Source organism: Leucoraja erinacea, chromosome 20 (genome assembly GCF_028641065.1).
Source record: "Leucoraja erinacea ecotype New England chromosome 20, Leri_hhj_1, whole genome shotgun sequence".
NCBI classification, from domain to species: Eukaryota; Metazoa; Chordata; class Chondrichthyes; order Rajiformes; family Rajidae; genus Leucoraja; species Leucoraja erinaceus.
Genome location: NC_073396.1, coordinates 5,276,657 through 5,296,656, shown reverse-complemented (window position 1 = coordinate 5,296,656; position 20,000 = coordinate 5,276,657). Strand labels below are relative to the sequence as shown.

At 47.4% G+C, this 20,000-nt stretch overlaps 1 protein-coding gene across 6 annotated transcripts in view; it reads right to left on the bottom strand.

The window, feature by feature from the left end:
• The window catches only part of tnrc18 (trinucleotide repeat containing 18), a 144,283-nt gene extending 143,151 nt beyond the window's left edge, over positions 1-1,132 (bottom strand). For 5 of the 6 annotated variants that reach the window (XM_055651059.1, XM_055651063.1, XM_055651062.1 and 2 more), the window contains exon 1: positions 903-1,072. The gene's annotated coding sequence lies outside the window, so the exon portion shown is untranslated. The other variant, XM_055651060.1, reaches the window with a different exon arrangement.
• Between the last annotated feature and the right edge of the window lie 18,868 nt (positions 1,133-20,000).

The window sequence follows — 20,000 nt, the reverse complement described above, 5'->3', positions numbered from 1 at the left end:
TACATTCAATAATTCAAATTAAATATCTAAAATCAGATACAGGTCTTTATTTTTGGCTCGGTCACCGTCGCTCTGCGGTATTGAGGACGATTCGGTTTTAAAATAACATTTACTTTCCCCCCTCTTCACCAATTAAACCATTTTCAATTTCTAAGTTCCATTCAATATAATCGGCCGATTTTCTTTCCTCTTTTAAGCCTACAACTGTTTTATCATTTTTGAAAAAAAATAAAAATTTGCAGTCTCTAAAATACCAAGTGCAATCACACCAAGTGCCTGTTCTTTTACTGAAAACGCGTGGTTGAAACAAGCCGAAACATGTCAATGCAAAAGGCTAAAAGCTCCACAGCTATCAGGCGTGCAAGTCATCCCGAAATGTACAGCAACGACACACACACATTAATAATAACATATTCGGCGAGAATCGAAGGCTTGTGTGCTGTCGATAACATTTGCCAACCCAACCCTTTAAGAGCCTTGTTTTTCTGCATCTAACCTTTGGCCAGCCGCTCTTCAAATGCTTTAAACCTCGCTTTTTTTTAATTAAAAACAGACATTTGTTCAAAGAACGCAGTCGGTTGCAAACCCAGTCCCAGCGTGGAAAAGAGGAGAAATCTAGTTCTCCCGGATAAAAACACAGAGCCCACTAATTGATCGAGGTTTGGTTATTTTTCACTTTTAATCTTTTTCTTTCGCAAGAAAAATGAAAAAAAATGAATCTATTTATTTTTGTTTAAAAAAAAACCCCTCTAAACTTGCAGTTACAAAAGATCCGGTCTAACTTCAGTTAAGAGTTAGACAACAGTGAAATATGTACATATATAAATGTATATACATGTTTTTCATATACATGTATATATGTATAAATATATATATATATATGTGATATGTAACAATCCCACCTCTGTTCCAGTAACGTTCAATGTTCTGGAGAATCTCACTTTCCAGTCCAAACTTGTGCGAGAGCGCCGAGAATAAATGTTTTTCACGGTTTGTGCGCCTTCCTATTACTTCACGTCTTACAAGCACGGTTGATTACCCCATACAATAGTGCGTTAGGTGCAAAAACTTTACTCACGTTTGTGGACGGAGCAGACAACTAAGTGGATATTTGTTTTCTCTTTCCCCCCCCCCCTCCCCCCCCTCCACCTCCCCCCCCCCCCTCCCTCCTCCTCTCTCCCCTCCCCCTCCCGTTTATTTTAATCCAAGATTGAGGTGGCGAAGAAGGTAAATTTCTGGAATCGACGTGCAGAAACAGAAAACCAAAAAAAAAACACACAAAAAAAACCCTCTTTCAACTCTCCCCAGTTTTTGCAAAACTGTTTTTGCAATGAAGCTCACATTGTTTCACCAGCGCCCGCCCCCTTGTCAATCAGCCCGTGTCAATACCCGGCCGATTGGCCCTGGCAGCTGCCAATCATCCCAGGTCCCGCCCCCTCTCCCGGGCCCGGGGCAACACGCGGCGGTTTCCAGGCTCCCCCCACCCGCTGTTTTTTCCACGACGGTTTCAAAGCTCCCCCCTCCCTCCCAAGCCAACACAAGGGAAGGGAGCGCACTAGTAATGAGGTCCCCAGCGCCGGGGGAACTGGTGTCTGCATGCATGCACGCTGCAGCCCCTCTCTCCCTCTCTGTCTCTGTCTCTGTCTCTGTCTGTCACACGGGCAGGCTCTAGCGCGCCGCCAATGAAAGGAATGCTACTTCTGAACGACTCGGCCGCTCTGTGTTTGTCTCAAATTGGCAACGGGGACTGGGAGGGAGGGAGGGAGAGAGGGGGAGAGAAAGAGAGGGGAGAGAGAGAAAGAGGGAGAGAGAAAGAGAGAGGGAGAAAGAGAGAGAAAGAGGAGAGAAAGAGAGAGAGAGGGAGAGGAGAGAGAGAGAGAGAGGGGAGAGAAAGAGAGAGAGGAGAGGGAGAGAGAGAGAGAGGGGGAGAGAGAGAGAGGAGAGAGAGGGAGAGAGAGAGAGAAAGAGGGAGAGAGAGAGAGAAATGGAGAGGGAGAGAGAGAGAGAGAAAGGGGGAGAGAGAGAGAGAGAAGGGGAGAGAGAGAGAGAGGGGGGAGAGGCGAGAGAGAGAGGAAGGAGAGAGGGGGCGAGGAAAGAGGAGAAGAGAGAGAGAGAGAGAAGGAGTGGGGGAGTGAGACGAAGGAGAGAGAAGGGGGAGAGTGAGAGAGAAGGGGGGGGGAGAGTGAGAGGGGGGGGGAGAAGAGGAGGGGGGAGAGAGGGGAAGGGAGGGTGGGGAGAGAGAGGGGGGAGAGAGAAAGAGAGAGGGGGGGGGAAGGGAGAGAGAAGACCGGGAGAGGGAGAGGAGAGGGGGAGGGAGAGAAACGGAGAGGGGGTGGGAGGGAGAGAGGGGGGAGGGAGGGGGAGGAGGAGACGCCAGAGGGGGGGGGGGGGGGGGGGGGGGGGGGGGCAATTAATGTGGATTGACTGATAGCAACAGCAGAATGCAGAAGATTTTGAATGATCAATGAAGCAGTAATGACTGACAGCTTCCTTCCAACTTATTTTATTTGCCCCCTTTTCCTTTCTGCTCTCTAATGGAAAAACAAAACGCGGCTGCAATTTTTTTTCCTTCTTACAAAATGCAGAAATCAATGCATCGTGTTGTAATTAGATGCAACGGCCGCGCCGAGGATGCTTTGTGCAAGGAAATTACCTTCTATTTAAGAAAAAAAAAACAATTGGTTACATTTAGCACGGCGTGTTATTTTGCCTTCATTTTTTTGTGTGTGTTTCCTCTTCCTTTCAACCCCCCCCCCCCCCCCTCCTTCTCCTCCTCCCCCCCCCCCCCCCCTTTTCGGTTTTAGTCCCGTGAGTGACTCATTGTTTAATACACAGGCAAGCGACACCAAGCAGTAATGTGATTAGGTATGTATAACGATAAATCACCCGGTTAATAGCGAGCTGCGTCTTTGTGTGTTCGGTGGCGTGGCTGATTAGATCCACAAAAACGGCGGTTGTAATGTATTTATCAAACTTCATTTCTGTTCAATAACCGAGATACCACTCCGCCTGCCTGATGCTTTAATTGACCTCTTTTAAAGTGCAAATGAAAAATTGGCTGTGTGAGTCCACGTTTTTTTTTCCTCCAAAATATATATATATATATATAAATATAAAAATAATAATAGCACTCTCTCAGTTTAAGTCAGCTGGGAGCCATATTTGAGCAGTGCATAATGAAGGGTAAACTGCAAGCTGCAAGGTTACCCGGCTATATTTATTGTGCCAAATGTTTTCTATACAGCGATTTGGTTGCGAGTTCGACCTTGAAGCTGAAGGTTTTAAGAAGGAACTGCAGATGCTGGAAAATCGAAGGCAGACAAAAATGCTGGTGGAACTCAGCGGGTGCAGCAGCATGTATGGAGCGAAGGAAATAGGTAACGTTTCGGGACGAAACCCGAAGGGTTTCGGCCCGAAACGTTGCCTATTTCCTTAGGTCTGAAGAAGGGTTTCTCTAAGGTCTTTCCTTAGGTCTGAAGAAGGGTTTCTCTAAGAATAGGTTGCCTATTTCCTTAGGTCTGAAGAAGGGTTTCTCTAATGTCTTTCCTTAGGTCTGAAGAAGGGTTTCTCTAAGAAAAGGTTGCATATTTCCTTAGATCTGAAGAAGGGTTTCGACCCGAAACGTTGCTTATTTCCTTCGCTCCATAGTTGCAGCTGCTGCACCCGCTGAGTTTCTCCAGCATTGGAGTCTACCTTGCGCTGAAGGTTTTTCGTTTCAATACTTCGCTAAGCCTAGCCACGGTAAACAGCGTTGCTTACGTGACGGGCGAGTTTAGTTTTTGCTGGCAAATGGGGATTTATTTCCCCCCTGCTGACGCCCCGCGTTAATAACACGTGGCAGGGCGATGGAGACGGGAATAAATGCGCCGATTGCGAAATAAATATATATATTTTTTAAAAGGGCCCCATTCTTCCCAGCTTGCTCAATCAATGCGGCCCATTTCACTCCCCCCTCTCCCTGCTATACCCTACAAATAACTTTCACGTTTATATATAGATTTTTTTTCCCGCACAGCTAAAAACGAAGGCCCCTTGCGGGCGAATTCAAAGTCATTGAATGCTCGGCGAAGGTTGAAGATGAGATAAATTTGAGAAGGTAGGGGGAGGGGAGGATTAGCAAAGTGGCGGAATGCGAGTTGGGTCGGCGGTCGGCTCAGGAGCGGAGCGGGGGGAAGCTGCGAGCGAGGAGGATTTACACAATTGAATCAATATTTAGGGAGGCAAATCAGGCAGCCATGGTCACAGTCCTCGCTCTGGGTTTTGTGTACAAAGGGTGGGTGGGGAGAGATTGCGGGCAACACGACTCTCTCTCGCTGTCTCTGTCTCTCTCTCTGTCTCTGTCTCTGTCTCTCTCTCTGCACAGGCGATTCACCAGCATTTTCCCTCCACCATCAGAGAGAATCGCTTACAACACTGTGAACTGCGAAGGGGGGAGGTGGGTGGAGAGAGCAGAGAGTAGATTTTTTTTCTTTTCGCCACAATAGTCACAAACTGATATTCGTCATTCCCGTCCGAAAACTGGACGTCCTGCATCTAAAATGCGAAATGTTTAACTTTCTGGGGTTTTTAAAAAAAAAACTTGTGTGGGGAAAGCCCTTTGTGGATTGGTTGTAAAGAAGGACATGTTTCACTGTGTTTCGTTTGAACTGATCTATCTATGGTGCGTTCATTGCTGGTCGCTGGTGTAATGTTTACAGCTCTCGTGTGAAGCTCTCTCGCTCCGTGACTCAACGTGTATCAACAGGGCCGTGAACCGAGAGAAAATAAAGGCTGTACAGTCGTTTTGACTTGATATATATTTTTTAATTTAATCCAATCCGCGATTAGAATGTACGCGCCAGTTACCGCAGTCGCCCGCCAACAGATTACGATTTAATTGAAGATTTTTTTTTTAATGCTCACAATAGCGACAAGATTTCTGGGTGGGGGAAAAAAAAAGAGACCGCGTTAAATGTTTGAAACGGAAAATATTGGTGACTTTAGCAAATCTTTTCAATCGGGACAGTTTTAAAATGCGGTCGGCGATATTTTCCTTTTTTTTGTTAGGAAATGGAAGAGATACGTAGAAAATAGGCCATTCGGCCCTTCGAGCCAGCACCGCCATTCAATGTGATCACGGCTGATCTTCCCTCATTCAGTACCCCGTTCCTGCCTTCTCCCCCATATCCCCTGAATCCGCTGGCCCTGAGGGTTTGATCGAACTATTTTGAATGCATCCGGCGAATCGGCCTCCACTGCCTTCTGAGGCAGAGAATCGTCTTGCAGTTTTTGCCACGTCACTGCCCTTGGCTCCAAACCAGCCAAACGCGTGCAGTAAATATAAAATAATGTGTACCTCAAATGTTCGGTTCAACGGATATAACCGTGTCCGTTCAGTTTAGTTTATAGTTGCTTGTACCGAGCGAATGTGAAAAGCTTTTTGTTGCGTGCTAGCCAGTCAGCGGAAAGACAACACATGATCACAATCGATGTTTAAAAAGGAACTAGATGCTGGAAAATCGAAACATAGCAAATAGGTGCAGGAGTAGGTCATTCGGCCCATCGAGCCTGCACCGCCATTCAATATGATCATGGCTGATCATCCAACTCGGTATCCCGTACCTGCCTTCTCTCCATACCCCCTCCCCTGATCGCTTTAGCCACAAGGGCCACATCTAACTCCCTCTTAAATATAGGTAGACAAAAGTGCTGGAGAAACTCAGCGGGTGCGGCAGGATCTATGGAGCGAAGGAAATAGGCAACGTTTCGGGCCGAAACCCGTTTATATTGAACTCCTGAGAGAACCCGTTTATATTGAACGGCTGGAGAAACGTGACACTGCCTGACCCACTGAGTTACTCCAGCATTTTGTGTGTCTTTTATGTTGTAACTCCCTCACCCCTCTCTCTCTCCCCCACCCACGCTCCCCCACCCCTCTCTTTCTTTCTCCCCACCCCCCTCTCTCTCCCCCACCCCCACCCCCCCTCTCTCTCCCCCCGGCATCTTGTTCCTTGTTTCCACATTCCGAGAGCGGTTGGCTTGGCTATAAAACCTCACAGTGGGACAAGGCGAGTGGACAAATCTCGATGCCGCCGCCGCCGCCGCTCACGTTTCGTTCAGGATTAACAAAACAAGTCAGAAGCGCGAAAATGGTAAAACAGTAAAAGTTAGAGTTGAAAGGCGATTTTTTTCTGGTTCGCCCGCTCCCTTCAACTCACCGCTACCCATACATAGTCTTCTCTGGTTCCTGTTCATATCGGACAGAATTCAACCGCACAGAGGCTGTATCATAACAATCCTGGTGTAAGACTTAGATTTAGGATTATGATTTGCCCTGGGCACCGAAATATCTCAGGGCACCGCCAGCGACCGCTCCCAACTCCCCCCCATCCCCCCCCCCCCCCCCCCCCCCCCCCCCCCATCCCACCACACGAACCAGCAGCTACAGTTCCTTGTGTCTACACACATTTTCAGCCTTAAAGGCCTGACTCCCATTTCTCTCTCATAAACTTTACTCGTTTGAAGTGCTTTAACTTCAGCACCTCTGCAGAGAAGGAATGGGTGACGTTTCGGGTCGAGACCCTTCTTCAGGCGCTCCAGCCTCGACCCGAAACGTCGCCCGTCTCCTCTCTCCGGAGATGCTGCCTCACCCGCTGCGCTACTCCAGCATTTTGTGTCGATCTCTGGAGTAAAGGGGTAGCTGGCTCGACTGGAGATTGGGGGGAGGGGGGGGGGGGGGGGGGGGTGAGTGCGTCGTAATCTTGGCTTTCAATCGATAGTGTCTACTTTGCGCCGGTTATATTTGCTCGGGTAAACGCAATATTTTCTGTGTGTGTGTGTGTGTGTCTGCGTGTGATGTGTGTGTGTGTGTGTGTGTGTGTGTGTGTGTGTGTGTGTGACTGTGTGTGTGTGTGTGTGTGTGTGTGTGTGTGTGTGTGTGTGTGTGTGTGTGTGTGTGTGTGTGTGTGTGTGTGTGGGTGGGTGTGTGTGTTGTGTGTGTCTGTGTGTGTGTCTGTCTGTGTGTGTGTGTGTGTGTGTGTGTGTGTGTGTGTGTGTGTGTGTGTGTGTGTGTGTGTGTGTGTGTGTGTGTGTGTGTGTGTGTGTGTGTGTGTGTGTGTGTGTGTGTGTGTGTGAGAGTGTGTGTGTGTGTGTGTGTGTGTGTGTGTGTGTGTGTGTATGTGGGTGTGTGTGTGTGACTGTGTGTGTGTGTGTGTGTGTGTGTCTGTGCGCTCGTTGATTTAAATCAGTTAATTTCCCCGGATATTTGCATGGTAAATAGCGCTCCACAGAGCCTGCGATCGGAGATGCGACGAGGCCAACAAATAAATCTCGCCCGGCTGCCCATTTTGCAAATTATGTCTTCATGCGTCACCCTTTTTCTTTGCGGCTCCGTTTATCTGTCACTGTCCACGTCCACAATCGATCGTAGCGTTAAAACACCGAGCGCACTCCCATATCCCCGAGCACATGCTGCAGATTAGACGGGAGGTGAAGTTACAAATGGAACAAAATGCTGGAGTAACTCAGCGGAGCCAGGCAGCATCGCTGGATAGAAGGAATCCCAGAGATGCTGCCTGTACGCTGTTTAAGGAAGATCTACAGATAGAAAACAGGTGCAGGAGGAGGCCATTCGGCCCTTCGAGCCAGCACCGCAAATGCTGGAAGAACCGAGGGTAGACAATAAGAAAAACTGGAGAAACTCAGCGGGTGAGGCAGCATCTATGGAGTGAAGGAAATAGGCAACGTTTCGGGTCGAAACCCTTCGGGTTTCGGCCCGAAACGTTGCCTATTTCCTTCGCTCCATAGATGCTGCCTCACCCGCTGAGTTTCTCCAGATTTGGTTTGAATTCTTGAAAACGTTGTCCATTTCCTTCGGAGAAGACAGGAGGGGGGGGACCCGTTAGGGTTAAGAGGCAGACATCACTGAATGGCTGAATGGCGCACACACACACACACACACACACACACACACAGTCAGACACACACACACACACACCCACATACACAAACCATCACATCAGTGAATGGCGGGGTAGACTCGATGGCTCTTCTCATTCCACTCCTATAACCTGTGCACTTACCGGCTGAGTTTCTCCAGCATTTTTTTTTTTTGCTCTGCCTGGTCGCTGAGTTACTCCAGCAATCCCGTGTGTTGTCTTCGGTGTAAACCAGCAACTGCAGTTCCTTCCTACACATTACAAAACAAGACTGGCTGCTGAGAGTAAACAGCATAAACAGTAACACCGCTGCATATAACACGCGCTGCAAGATTTCCAATTTCAACCGTGACTCCCGCACTTTGTATCTTTTTTGTGTGTGTGTGGCTCAAACCGACACTTGCAGTTCCTTGTTCCTCTACCGTATTTCTGTTACATGCGAGGCAAAACTCTGCTACGCCTTTCGTCTAAAAGCCAGAGTCACAACGTGACCACATTGTATAACTCGGTTTTTGACCCACACGTGAAAGCGCCTATCTTTTTTTCTTTAATAAACTTCAAAATAGACTTTATTCAAATAATAAATATAAACAGTACATGAACCGTGCGGGAAAAAAAAAATCACCCGACATTTTCGGAGGCTTTCCCAATTGTTCAATACAGTCGATACATTTCTCAAGGGTGTCCCCCACCCGCGCCACTCATGTGGCCCCCACTAGCGTGGGACACCTTCCCTTGTTTTAGGGCCATCTCCACCTCTCACCCCCCCACCCCCCACACCCCATGTCCCGCCTATCTGCGGCTCAGAGCAACCCCGAGAGAGAACTGGCTGGCAGTGTGTGTGTGTGTGTGTGTGTGTGGACAAGAATGCCCTTTCAACATTCAAACCGCAGGGGGAGGAGGGGTTGGGCAAAAACGAGGCGTGTTTTCAACATTGCCTCTTCGAGTCAATAAAAACCAATCGGCGCGCAGCGATAATGAAATGAATCAGCGGTCAACAAATCAGCCCGTGACACCATTTTTCCTAATCTTGTTTTGACGTTTTCTGGAACACGGGTTACTACGGAGACAGCGAGGCTTTAGCCCAGCAAGGGGGGGGGGGGCAGCTTCTCCTTAAATATGATATTTTCTATACAGCGGCTGCACACTTGGCAGTCGTTTTAGGATGACATGGACGCTGGTACGTTTATCTTGCAAAATGTATTTGCCTGTTTTAAGCTCTTCAATAAACATGCGTTGTGGCCGTTTGTTACCGTGAGCGCGTTTCATTTGTGTAGGGAGGAACAGCAGATGCTGGTTTACACCGGAGATAGACAGATACTAAAAGCTGGAGTAACTCAGCGGGGCTAGGCAGCATCTATGGAGAGAAGGAATGGGTGACGTTTCGTGTCGAGACCCTTCTTCAGATTCTGAAATGGTACCCATTCCTTCTCCGGAGATACTGCCGGTCCCGCTGAGTTACTCCAGCACTTTGTCAATCTCCAGCGCATTACATCAGTTTTGCTGATCAATCGCCAATAATCCGAAAATAAGAACTGATTATTAATATTTGTTGTTGAAAGTGTCCCCCCCCCCCCCCCCCCCCCCCCGAAATACTTCCAGCAATCCCGACTGGATTATAGAGCAGAGACACGAAACTGCAGATGCTGATTTACACAAAATGAGACAATGTGCTGGAGTAACTCAGCATCTCAGGAGAACGTGGATATAGGCGACGTCTCGGGTCGGGGTTTTAGGCTGTAGATTTCAACGTGGAGTCTGAAGAAGGGTTTCGGCCCAAAACGTTGCCTATTTCCTTCGCTCCATAGATGCTGCTGCTGCACCCGCTGAGTTTCTCCAGCATTTTTGTGCACCTGTAGATTTCAACCACGTCTTTAATATTACCCGATTAAAAGCGACATTCACAGCACATGATTGCAATTAAGAAATTAATTGTCCTATCCGGGACACACGACAATAAAACACTCTTGACTCAATACAACAATATCAAGATCAGAGCTGAGGAAACCAGGAAGGGAGTTACTGAGTATTGCAGTAACGCCCGCTTTTGATCCAAATATCCTGGTGTGACAAAGCATGTCTTGTAACATAGACTCTGCAGCGAGGAGATACTCGCCGAATGTACGTTAACAAAACGGATGTTAAAACTGACGATAACATATGAAGTAATTAGGAAAATTCACGGTACGTTCTATATCCCTACATAATTGATAACATGTATAAAGGGAAATTCTCAAAGACCAATATAGGTCGCCAAAATTATAGGAAGGATGTCAACAAAATAGAAAGAGTACAGAGGAGATTTACTAGAATGTTGCCTGGGTTTCAGCAACTAAGTTACAGAGAAAGGTTGAACAAGTTAGGTCTTTATTCTTTGGAGCGCAGAAGGTTAAGGGGGGACTTGATATAGGTCTTTAAAATGATGAGAGGGATAGACAGAGTTGACGTGGATAAGCTTTTTCCATTGAGAATAGGGAAGATTCAAACAAGAGGACATGACTTGAGAATTTAGGGACAGAAGTTTAGGGGTAACATGAGGGGGGACTTCTTTACTCAGAGAGTGGTAGCGGTGTGGAATGAGCTTCCAGTGGAGTGGTGGAGGCAGGTTCGATTGTATCATTTAAAAATAAAGTGGATAGGTATATGGACGGGAAAGGAATGGAAGGTTATGGTCTGAGTGCAGTTAGATGGGACTAGGGGAGAATAAGTGTTCGGCACGGACTAGAAGGGGCGAGATGGCCTGTTTTCCGTGCTGTAATTGTTATATGGTTATAAGGTGCAAAATAACAACGGCTACCACTCAGCTTTTCACCCTCCCTCAGTACACGTGGCAATAAACTAAAATTCTATCCAAAGACCTCTAGGAGGTGAAATAATAATATCCGAGAAAGGGTCTCGACTCGAAACATCGGCCGTCCCTTCTCTTCAGAGACGCTGCTGCCTGTCCCGCTGAATTGTTACATCAGCGTTTTGTGTCTATCTTCAAATCAACACGTCTCCGCCTTAGAACCTGAAATGGAAAATAGAGTAATTTTCTATCTGGTGTCCGCAGCTAACCCATCTGCCTGAATCGCCTCGTGTTCTCCAGCCAGCCAGTGAAGCTGAATCAACAGCGAGACAAACAAAACGCGCTCTGTTCTGCTGTTTGCGTTTCAGCTGCAAAAATAAGAGGCTGATGCCAATCTCACATTAAACCATCAGTCCGAAGAAGGGTCTCGACCCTCTCCATTCCTCCTCTCCAGAAATGCAGCTGCCTGTCCCGCCGAGTTACTCCGGCATTTTTGTGTCTGCAAAGTGAACCGGCATCTGCAGTTTCTTCCGACACAGCGCGTTCTCCGTGGTCAGCGATTTTAAAGTCTCTCACCGCCCGCATTCACTGCAGTCGTTACGGCACCCAACCTAAACACACAATTATTTTCAACAGCTCCACCGTGAAACAACGTGGCTTTACAATATGGCTTGTGTGCGAGCAGACACGTGTGTTTGTGTGTGAGTTCCTCGTATGTTGCAAAACATACTTGGCGAATAAAGTCTGATTCTGATTCTGAATGTGTGTGTTTGTGTGTTTGTGTGTGTGTTTGTGGGTGTGTGTGTGTGTGTGGGTGTGGTGTGTGTGTGGTGTGTGTGTGTGTGTGTGTGTGTGTGTGTGTGTGTGTGTGTGTGTGTGTGTGTGTGTGTGTGTGTGTGTGTGTGTGTGTGTGTGTGTGTGTGTGTGTGTGTGTGTGTGTGGTGTGTGTGTGTGTGTGTGTGTGTGTGTGGTGGAGTGTGTGTGTGTGTGTGTGTGTGTGTGTGTGTGTGGTGTGTGGGTCAGTTAGGGGACGGTTACCATGGGACGTTGAAGATTAGACGGGATTTGAGACCAGGGGTTCTACAGAACAAAAAATAAGATGTTCACCTCCGCTGGATTAAACTGGGCTGTCCAAAAAAAACCTGGTCTATATACAGTGTAGGAAGGAGCTGCAGATGCTGGTTTACACCGAAGAGAGGGACAAAAATGCTGGAGTAACTCAGCGGGCCAGGCAGCATCTCTCTGGAGAGAGGGAATGGGCGAACTTTCGGATCGAGACCCTTCTTCACACTCAATGGTTCCTCTCGCCCCTGAGTTTTAGTCTGAAGAAGGGTCGAGACGCGTTCCCTCTCTCCCGAGAGATGCTGCCTGTCCCGCTGAATTACTCCAACGTTTTGTGTCAGTCTTCGCTTTAAACCGGCATCTGCAGTTCCTCCCCACACATTAAACATAAAAGGTTGACTCTACCCTTTACTAGTGTGAAGGGCTATTAGATTCTACACACACACCCCTCTCCCACCCCTTCGTGGGGCCTTGCGGAATATAATGCAAATAAAACACAGAAATTAAATCGATTTCCAAAATACGAATCAATTTACTCATACGCCGGACCATAACGTTAAAAGACCTTTAGGAAGGGGGTGACGAGGAATTTCATTAGGTGGTGAATCTGTGGAATTCATTGCCACAGAAGGCTGTGGAGGCCAAGTCAGTGGATATTTTTAAAGTCAGAGATAGATAGATAGGTTCTTGATTAGTCCGGGTGTCTGGGGTTATGGGGAGAATGTGGTTAGGAGGGAGAGATAGATGATTTACATCTTTTTATTTGAATTTCACAGCAATTTGCATACATACAATGATAACAGACAGTGACAGTCAAGGCATAATTGTGCAACAGTATGTAAGCGACCCTCAAAGCCCTTACCCTTACCCACCCTCAACCCACCCGAATCAGGTCGGAACCAAACGGGGACAGACACCACTCACATACATACACAGCCACACAAATATGGTAAGATAAACGAAACAAAAAGTACTAAAAAAACAAACAAGGTCACTAATAACAGTAAATAAGTAAGTAATTAAATAAATAAGTGTGTGTGGGGAGGGGGAGGGGGGGTTAAGGGGAGAGCAGCTGCAGTAGAGCAGCACTATGGTGGAGAGCACTCAGTCCTCTTCCGAGTCCGGGGACAAGTTGAGAGAGTTAACAAGTTCCAAGAAAGGGTTCCATGTATCTACGAATGTCTTGGTTGAGCCTTTGAAAGAGAACACAAGTTTTTCAAGCTTTAAATTGTAAAGCACCTCCTTAATCCAGCGGGTGTGCGTGTGTCGGGGGACAGGTGAGGAGGGAGAGATAGATTAGCCATGATTGAATGGCGGAGTACACTTGATGGGCCGAATGGCCTAATTCTGCTCCTATGACTTTTGAACGTGTACCGGTGAGATCTTCACTGGGATTCGGTTCATTTTCTCACTTGCTGTTCAGAAGGACAACTTGCTGAGTTTCCTGAATCGATCCTCAATGCGTGTTAATTGTATGAAATGTTCTCTGAAACAAGTCGGCACAGCCAGAGGAGGCAATAACAGCTGGAACTCGCGGGGCACATGTCCGCTGGCAGCGCGCCTCAAATACCACCGCCGGCTCAGATCTGATCAGATGCTGACCGTATCCGCTTACAATCGCCCCGGCCAGTGGATAGATAGCAACACAAAATGTGTAGGAAGGAACCGCAGATGCTGGTTTAAACCGAAGATATGCTGGAGTAACTAAATGCTGGAGAAACTCAGCGGGACAGGCGGCATCTCTGGAGAGAAGGAACGGGTGACATTTCGGGTCGGGAAGTCTGAAGAAGGGTCTCGACCCGAAACATCACCCCAGAGATGCTGCCTGTCCCGCTGAGTGCCTCCAGCATGTTGTGCTTTGCTGAAACCACCTTGAACAGTGTCTAAAAATTCGCTGTTGTCTAAATTGACCGTGGCGTTTAAAGTCACAGCAGGGTTTGTGTTTCTTATATAGAAACATAGAAACATAGAAAATGGGTGCAGGAGTAGGCCTTCGAGCCTGCACCGCCATTCAATATGATCATGGCTGATCATCCAACTCAGTATCCCATCCCTGCCTTCTCTCCATACCCCCTGATCCCTTTAGCCACAAGGACCACATCTAACTCCCTCTTAAATATAGCCAACACTCTCTCTCCCTTTTGCCTCGATACATGCGCTGTCATTTGTTTAAAGTCTTTCGCCTGTTTTCCGCTGTTAGGATAGCGACGGATTACAGAGAACACCCTTAGCTCTGAGGTAATAAATCAGAGCATCTAACTCGAGAACCGGGAAGAAGTGTTTAATAAACAATGATTTTTTTTTTCATGGAAATGTAATTTTTTTTTAAAGGAACCGAGAGCGCTGGTTTAGACCAAAGATAAACACAAAATGCCGGAGTAACTCTGCGGGTCAGACAGCATCTCAGGGGGAAATGTGGAGGAAGGAACTGCAGATGCTGGTTTAGACCGAAGATAGACACAAAGTGCTGGAGTAACTCAGCGGGACAGGCAGCATCTCTGTCAGTTTCCCCTCTCAGTCTGAAGAAGGGTCTCGACCCGAAACGTCACCTATTCCTTCTCTCCAGAGATGCTGCCTGTCCAGCTGAGTTACTCCAGCATTTTGTGACCGTCCGTAGAAATATAAGGATAGAGGATGTTTTTACGAGAGTGGCTTCAGAAGAAAAGAGAACTGAATAAAGGGTAGTTAGTGCTTTATGGTTGTGGAGTCGGGGGGTCAGGGCGATATTTTCTAATCTAAGGTAGACAAAAATACTGGAGAAACTCAGCGGGTGCAGCAGCATCTATGGAGCGAAGGAAATAGGCAACGTTTCGGGCCGAAACCCTTCTTCAGTTTTCTAATTTCTAATCTAATCCTGATTAGATTTGGATTTCCAGACATTCCATCCATACATCTGAGGTATTCCCTACATTTGTCCACCGTGTTTCAGGGAGCTGGGATGAGGGTGGGGGTGGGGGGAGATTTTGAGCTCACACGCGCCCTCTCATCGTTGGCAGTGCGAGCCAACATCTGGGCTGAAGCTGTTTTTAAGAAGGAACTGCAGATGCTGGAAAAACGAAGGTAGACAAAAAATGCTGGAGAAACTCAGTGGGTGCAGCAGCATCTATGGAGCGAAGGAAATAGGCAACGTTTCGTCCCGAGCTGCCGGCTCTTTAAACAAAACAATTTATTGCGAACCGACAGATGATGATAGCGGGGATTTTATTTTTCCAGCACCTGCCTCCAGCACAAAAACCTTGACTTGGGTTATTGGAAATAGACACAGAATGCTGGAGTAACTCAGTGGGACAGGCAGCGTCTCTGGAGAGAAGGAATGGGTGATGTTTCGACTCAGTCTGAAGAAGGGTCGAAACGTCACCCATTCCTCCACCTCCAGAGATGTTGCCCGTCCCGCTGAGTGACTCCAGCTTTTTGTGTCTATCTTCGGTTTAAAACAGCATCTGCACAGTTCCTTCCTACACTTGAGTTAGCAAGCCATCTCTGCGGAGGGCGCTCAGCATCGTCAAGGACTGCTCCCACCCCAGCCACAGACTGTTTACCCTCCACCCATCCGGGATGCGCTACAGGTCTCTCCTTTGCCGGACCAGCAGGTCCAGGAACAGCTTCTCCCCTGCGGCTGTTTCACTACTTAACTCTGCACCTTGGTGATTGTCAGTCAGTCACCCCTGCCCCCCCCCCCCCCCCCCCCCCCACACACACACACACACACACCTTCCCCCAGAACAATTGCACTACAGGTACTACTAATGTATGCACGTAAATATATTTATTGCTCATTATTGTATGTTCGCTCTTCTGTGTGTGATGCTAACTGCATTTTGTTGCCTGTACTGTACACTGCACAATGACAATAAAGATTGAAACTGAATCTTGGCCTCGTTGCAACATGCAGGCGCCAACCTTGGACACCCACTGCATGTATTTTACGTTCTCGGCTCAGACTCTTTTCGAGAACCCCCGTTGGATTCAAAGAGGTTGCCTTTGTGTGACTGTTCCCTCAATAACTGTCCACAGAGAGAACCAGCAGTTGTCCCCTGCCCATTCAAATACCTGCCATCATTTCATCCAGAGCACTAATTTTTGTTTTATTTTAATTAAATGCTCTTTACAAGCGGGCGTTGTTATATTTCAGTCTCAGCCACCAGTTGCTTGAGAAACGGAGGCGAAATTGACAAGGGGTCACAGTTTAAGGATAAGAGGGAAGTCTTTCAGGACCGAGATGAGAAAATCATTTTTTACACAGAGAGTGGTGAATCTGTGGAATTCTCTGCCACAGAAGGTAGTTGAGGCCACAGTTCATGGGCTATATTTAAGAGGGAGTTAGACGTGGCCCTTGTGGCTGAAGGGATCAGGGGGTATGGAGAGAAGGCAGGTGTGGGATATTGATTTGGATGATCAGCCATGATCATATTGAATGGCGGTGCAGGCTCGAAGGGGCGAATGGCCTACTCCTGCACCTTGTGCATCCTGCATCCTGCATCATGTGGAACAAGCTGCCAGAGGAGGTAGTTGAGGCTGGGACTATCCCGTCGCTTAAGAGACAGATACATGGATAGGACAGGTAGACAAAAGTGCTGGAGGAACTCAGCGGGGTGCAGCAGCATCTATGGAGCGAAGGAGCAAGGAAATAGGAAATAGGCAACGTTTCGGGGAAATCGGAAATAGATGCTGCCTCACCCGCTGAGTTTCTCCAGCACTTTTGTCTACCTTCGATTTTCCAGCATCTGCAGTTCCTTCTTAAACACATGGATAGGACAAGTTTGGAGGGATATGGACCAAGCGCAGGCAGGTGGGGACTAGTGTAGCTGGGACATGTTGGCCGCTGTGGGCGAGTTGGGCCGAAGGGCCTGTTTCCACACAGTATCACTCCACGACTATGAACGAGGACGTGACATTACACAATATACCCGTTTGCCAGCAAGCTCGTATGTGTGTTCTTTGACAAAATGTTAAGCACTTTCCATATAACCATGTAACAATTCCAGCACGGAAAACAGGCCATCTCGGCCCTTCAAGTCCGTGCCGAACACTTATTTTCCCCTAGTCCCATCTACCTGCACTCAGACCATAACCCTCCATTCCTTTCCCGTCCATATACCCATCCAATTTATTTTTAAAGGATAAAATCGAACCTGCCTCCACCACTTCCACTGGAAGCTCATTCCACACAGCTACCACTCTCTGAGTAAAGAAGTTCCCCCTCATGTTACTCCTAAACGTCTGTCCCTTAATTCTGGTCATGTCCTCTTGTTTGAATCTTCCCTACTCTCAATGGGAAAAGCTTATCCACGTCAACTCTGTCCATCCCTCTCATCATTTTAAAGATCTCTATCAAGTCCCCCCCTTAACCTGAAGTCTGAAGAAGGGTTTCGGCCCGAAACGTTGCCTATTGCCTTCGCTCCATAGATGCTGCTGCACCCGCTGAGTTTCTCCAGCTTTTCTGTGTAACCCCCCCTTAACCTTCTGCGCTCCAAAGAATAAAGACTTCACATGATTTTTTTTAAAATAAAAGATCCTTAAAATAGTATCGTAACCCAAGGCGACGTTATGTATAAACAGGTAAATAAAACGAGAATTTTGGAAAAGGTTCAACCCGGTAAAGTTTGTAACCCTTGTCAGAAAATACAAACGCGAGTGCCTGTGTGTGTGTTTCATTATTTTCTCCACGCTGTCTCTGTCTGCGCCGTTTTGATTTACTGGCGAGGATAAAAGAGCTGTTAGAAAATTATGTGCCTCGTCTGTCTCCTAATAAGCGTCCGAGACGGGCTGTTTGTTCCCTTGCGAATGAACCGGAGCCGTCTGCGCGATGCATGGATAGACGGGGGTGCAGACGGAGAATGGGGAGGGGAGCGAGATAACAGCCCCGCTCTGGGGAATAAAGAGTGTGGGGGAATTAGAATGGGAACAAGGAGCGGAAAGAGACTCTAATTGAATGGTATTGGGACGGTGGAGAGGAGGGGGTGGGGGGGAGACGCAGGCGAATGGATAAGGACCTGAAGGAAATAGGCAACGTTTCGGGACGAAACCCGGAAGGGTTTCGGGCCGAAACGTTGCCTATTTCCTTCGTTCCATAGATGCTGCCTCATTGCCTATTTCCTTCGTTCCATAGATGCTGCCTCACCCGCTGAGTTTCCCCAGCATTTTTGTCTACCTTCTGCACCTATTGTCCATTGTCAATCGAGCCATTTCCAGTGTTCAATAGACAATAGACAATAGGTGCAGGAGTAGAGGCCATTCAGCCCTTCGAGCCAGCACCGCAATTCAATGTGATCATGGCTGATCATCCCCAATCAGTACCCCGTTCCTGCCTTCGCCCCATATCCCCTGACTCCGCTATCTTTAAGAGCCCTATCCAGCTCTCTCTTGAAAGCATCCAGAGAACCGGCCTCCACCGCCTTCTGAGGCAGACAATTCCACCGTGAGAAAAAGTGTTTCCACGTCTCCGTTCTTTCCGTGTTGGGAGGAACTGCAGATGCTGGTTTAAACCGAAGATAGACACGGATAGCTGGAGTAACTCAGCGGGACAGGCGGCATCTCAGACCCGCTGAGTTACTCCAGCTCTTCGTGTCTATCTTAGATCCATCTTCACGCTGTCCCGACTTGTCTAGTGTCACAGCGTTTCTTGCGAATTTTATTCCCTCGCAAGTTTCCAGTGAGAACAATGTCCGTAGTGAAAGTTAACGACTGGTAAAATATTGCAAGATAAACGGGAAAAAAAAAACTGTAGTAACTCCGCGGGACCGGCAGCATCTCTGGAGAGAAGGAATGGGTGACGTTTCGGGTCGAGACCCTTTCAAGAGTCTACAAAATTGTTCGCACCGAGCGAGCAAAAGGACATTTCTGTCTGAAGAAGGCTCTCGACCCGAAACGTCATCCAACCCTTCTCTCCAGAGACGCTGCCTGTCCCGCTGAGTTACTCCAACATTTTGTATCTATTTTCTGGTTTAAAAAATGTTTCCCATTTGATTCATTAACATATTCATTTATCTTCGTCAGTTAAATTCCCCATTTCTTACCCAACCCGTCCCTGGGGGAAGATAGCACGAGGTCCCAGTAAATATGGACTCCTTGCCTGAGCTACAGACACGTATGGTCACTATTTCGAGCGGGCTGCAGCTAAGAACATATTCTGGAGAGGGTAAAAAAACGACATTATCTTTGTTGGAAACGAAGATGGACACAAAATGCTGGAGTAACTCAGCGCGTCAGGCAGCATGTCTGGATAGCAGGGAATGTGTGAGTTTCGGGTCGAGACCCTTCTTCAGACTAGAGTCAGGGGAAACGGGAAACGAGAGATATAGACGGTGATATAGAACAAATGAATGAAAGATATGCAAAAAAAAAGTAACGATGATACAGGAAACAGGCCATTGTGAGACGTGGTGGGCTAGGTGAATGACAATGAGACGCAACATGCCGACTGGTTGCTCCAATTTGCGTTTAGCCTCACTCTGGCAATGGAGGAGAAAGGCCTTGGACAGAAAGGTCAGTGTGGGAATGGGAAGGGGAATTAAAGTGTTTGGCAATCAGGAGATCAGATAGGTCAGCCGGACTTAGCATGATAATAATAGTTCTAACGTAAGTATCAGAAATGGATACAGATAATGTTTCTGTGAAACATCTAATCTGATTTTAACCCAGAGGTTCTCCTGTAACTCGGTTTATTGTTTAGGTGATACTTTCAGCTGAATAACGTAAATTGATTAGTGCGGGTGTCAGGGGTTATGGGGCGAAGGCTGGAGAACGGGGGTTGGATGGAGAGATAGATCAGCCACGATTGAATGGAAGGGTAGGCTTGGTGGCCTAATTCTGCTCCTATAATTTATAATCTCATGAAATGATCAGAATGATAATATACTCTCTAGAATTTAGGAGATTGAGAGGGGATCTTATAGATACAAAATTCTTAAGGGGTGAAAGGCTAGATGCAGAATTCCCGATGTTATCCAGGACAAGGGGTTAATAAGGATAAGGGGGAAATCCTTTAAAACCGAGCTTTTTCACTGGTGAATCTCTGGAACTCTCTGCCAAGATGGTAGTTAGGCCAGTTCATTGGCTTTGCCTGGCCAGGGGGTAACAGGTACAGGATGAGTTGGATGATAAGCCATAGTAATTGAATGGCGGCGCAGGCTCGAAGGGCCGAATGGCCTACTTCTGCACCTAATTTCTATGTTTCTATGTTTCTAATTCATTATGGATTAATATTGATCTGAGCTACTGGTAACAGCAAATTA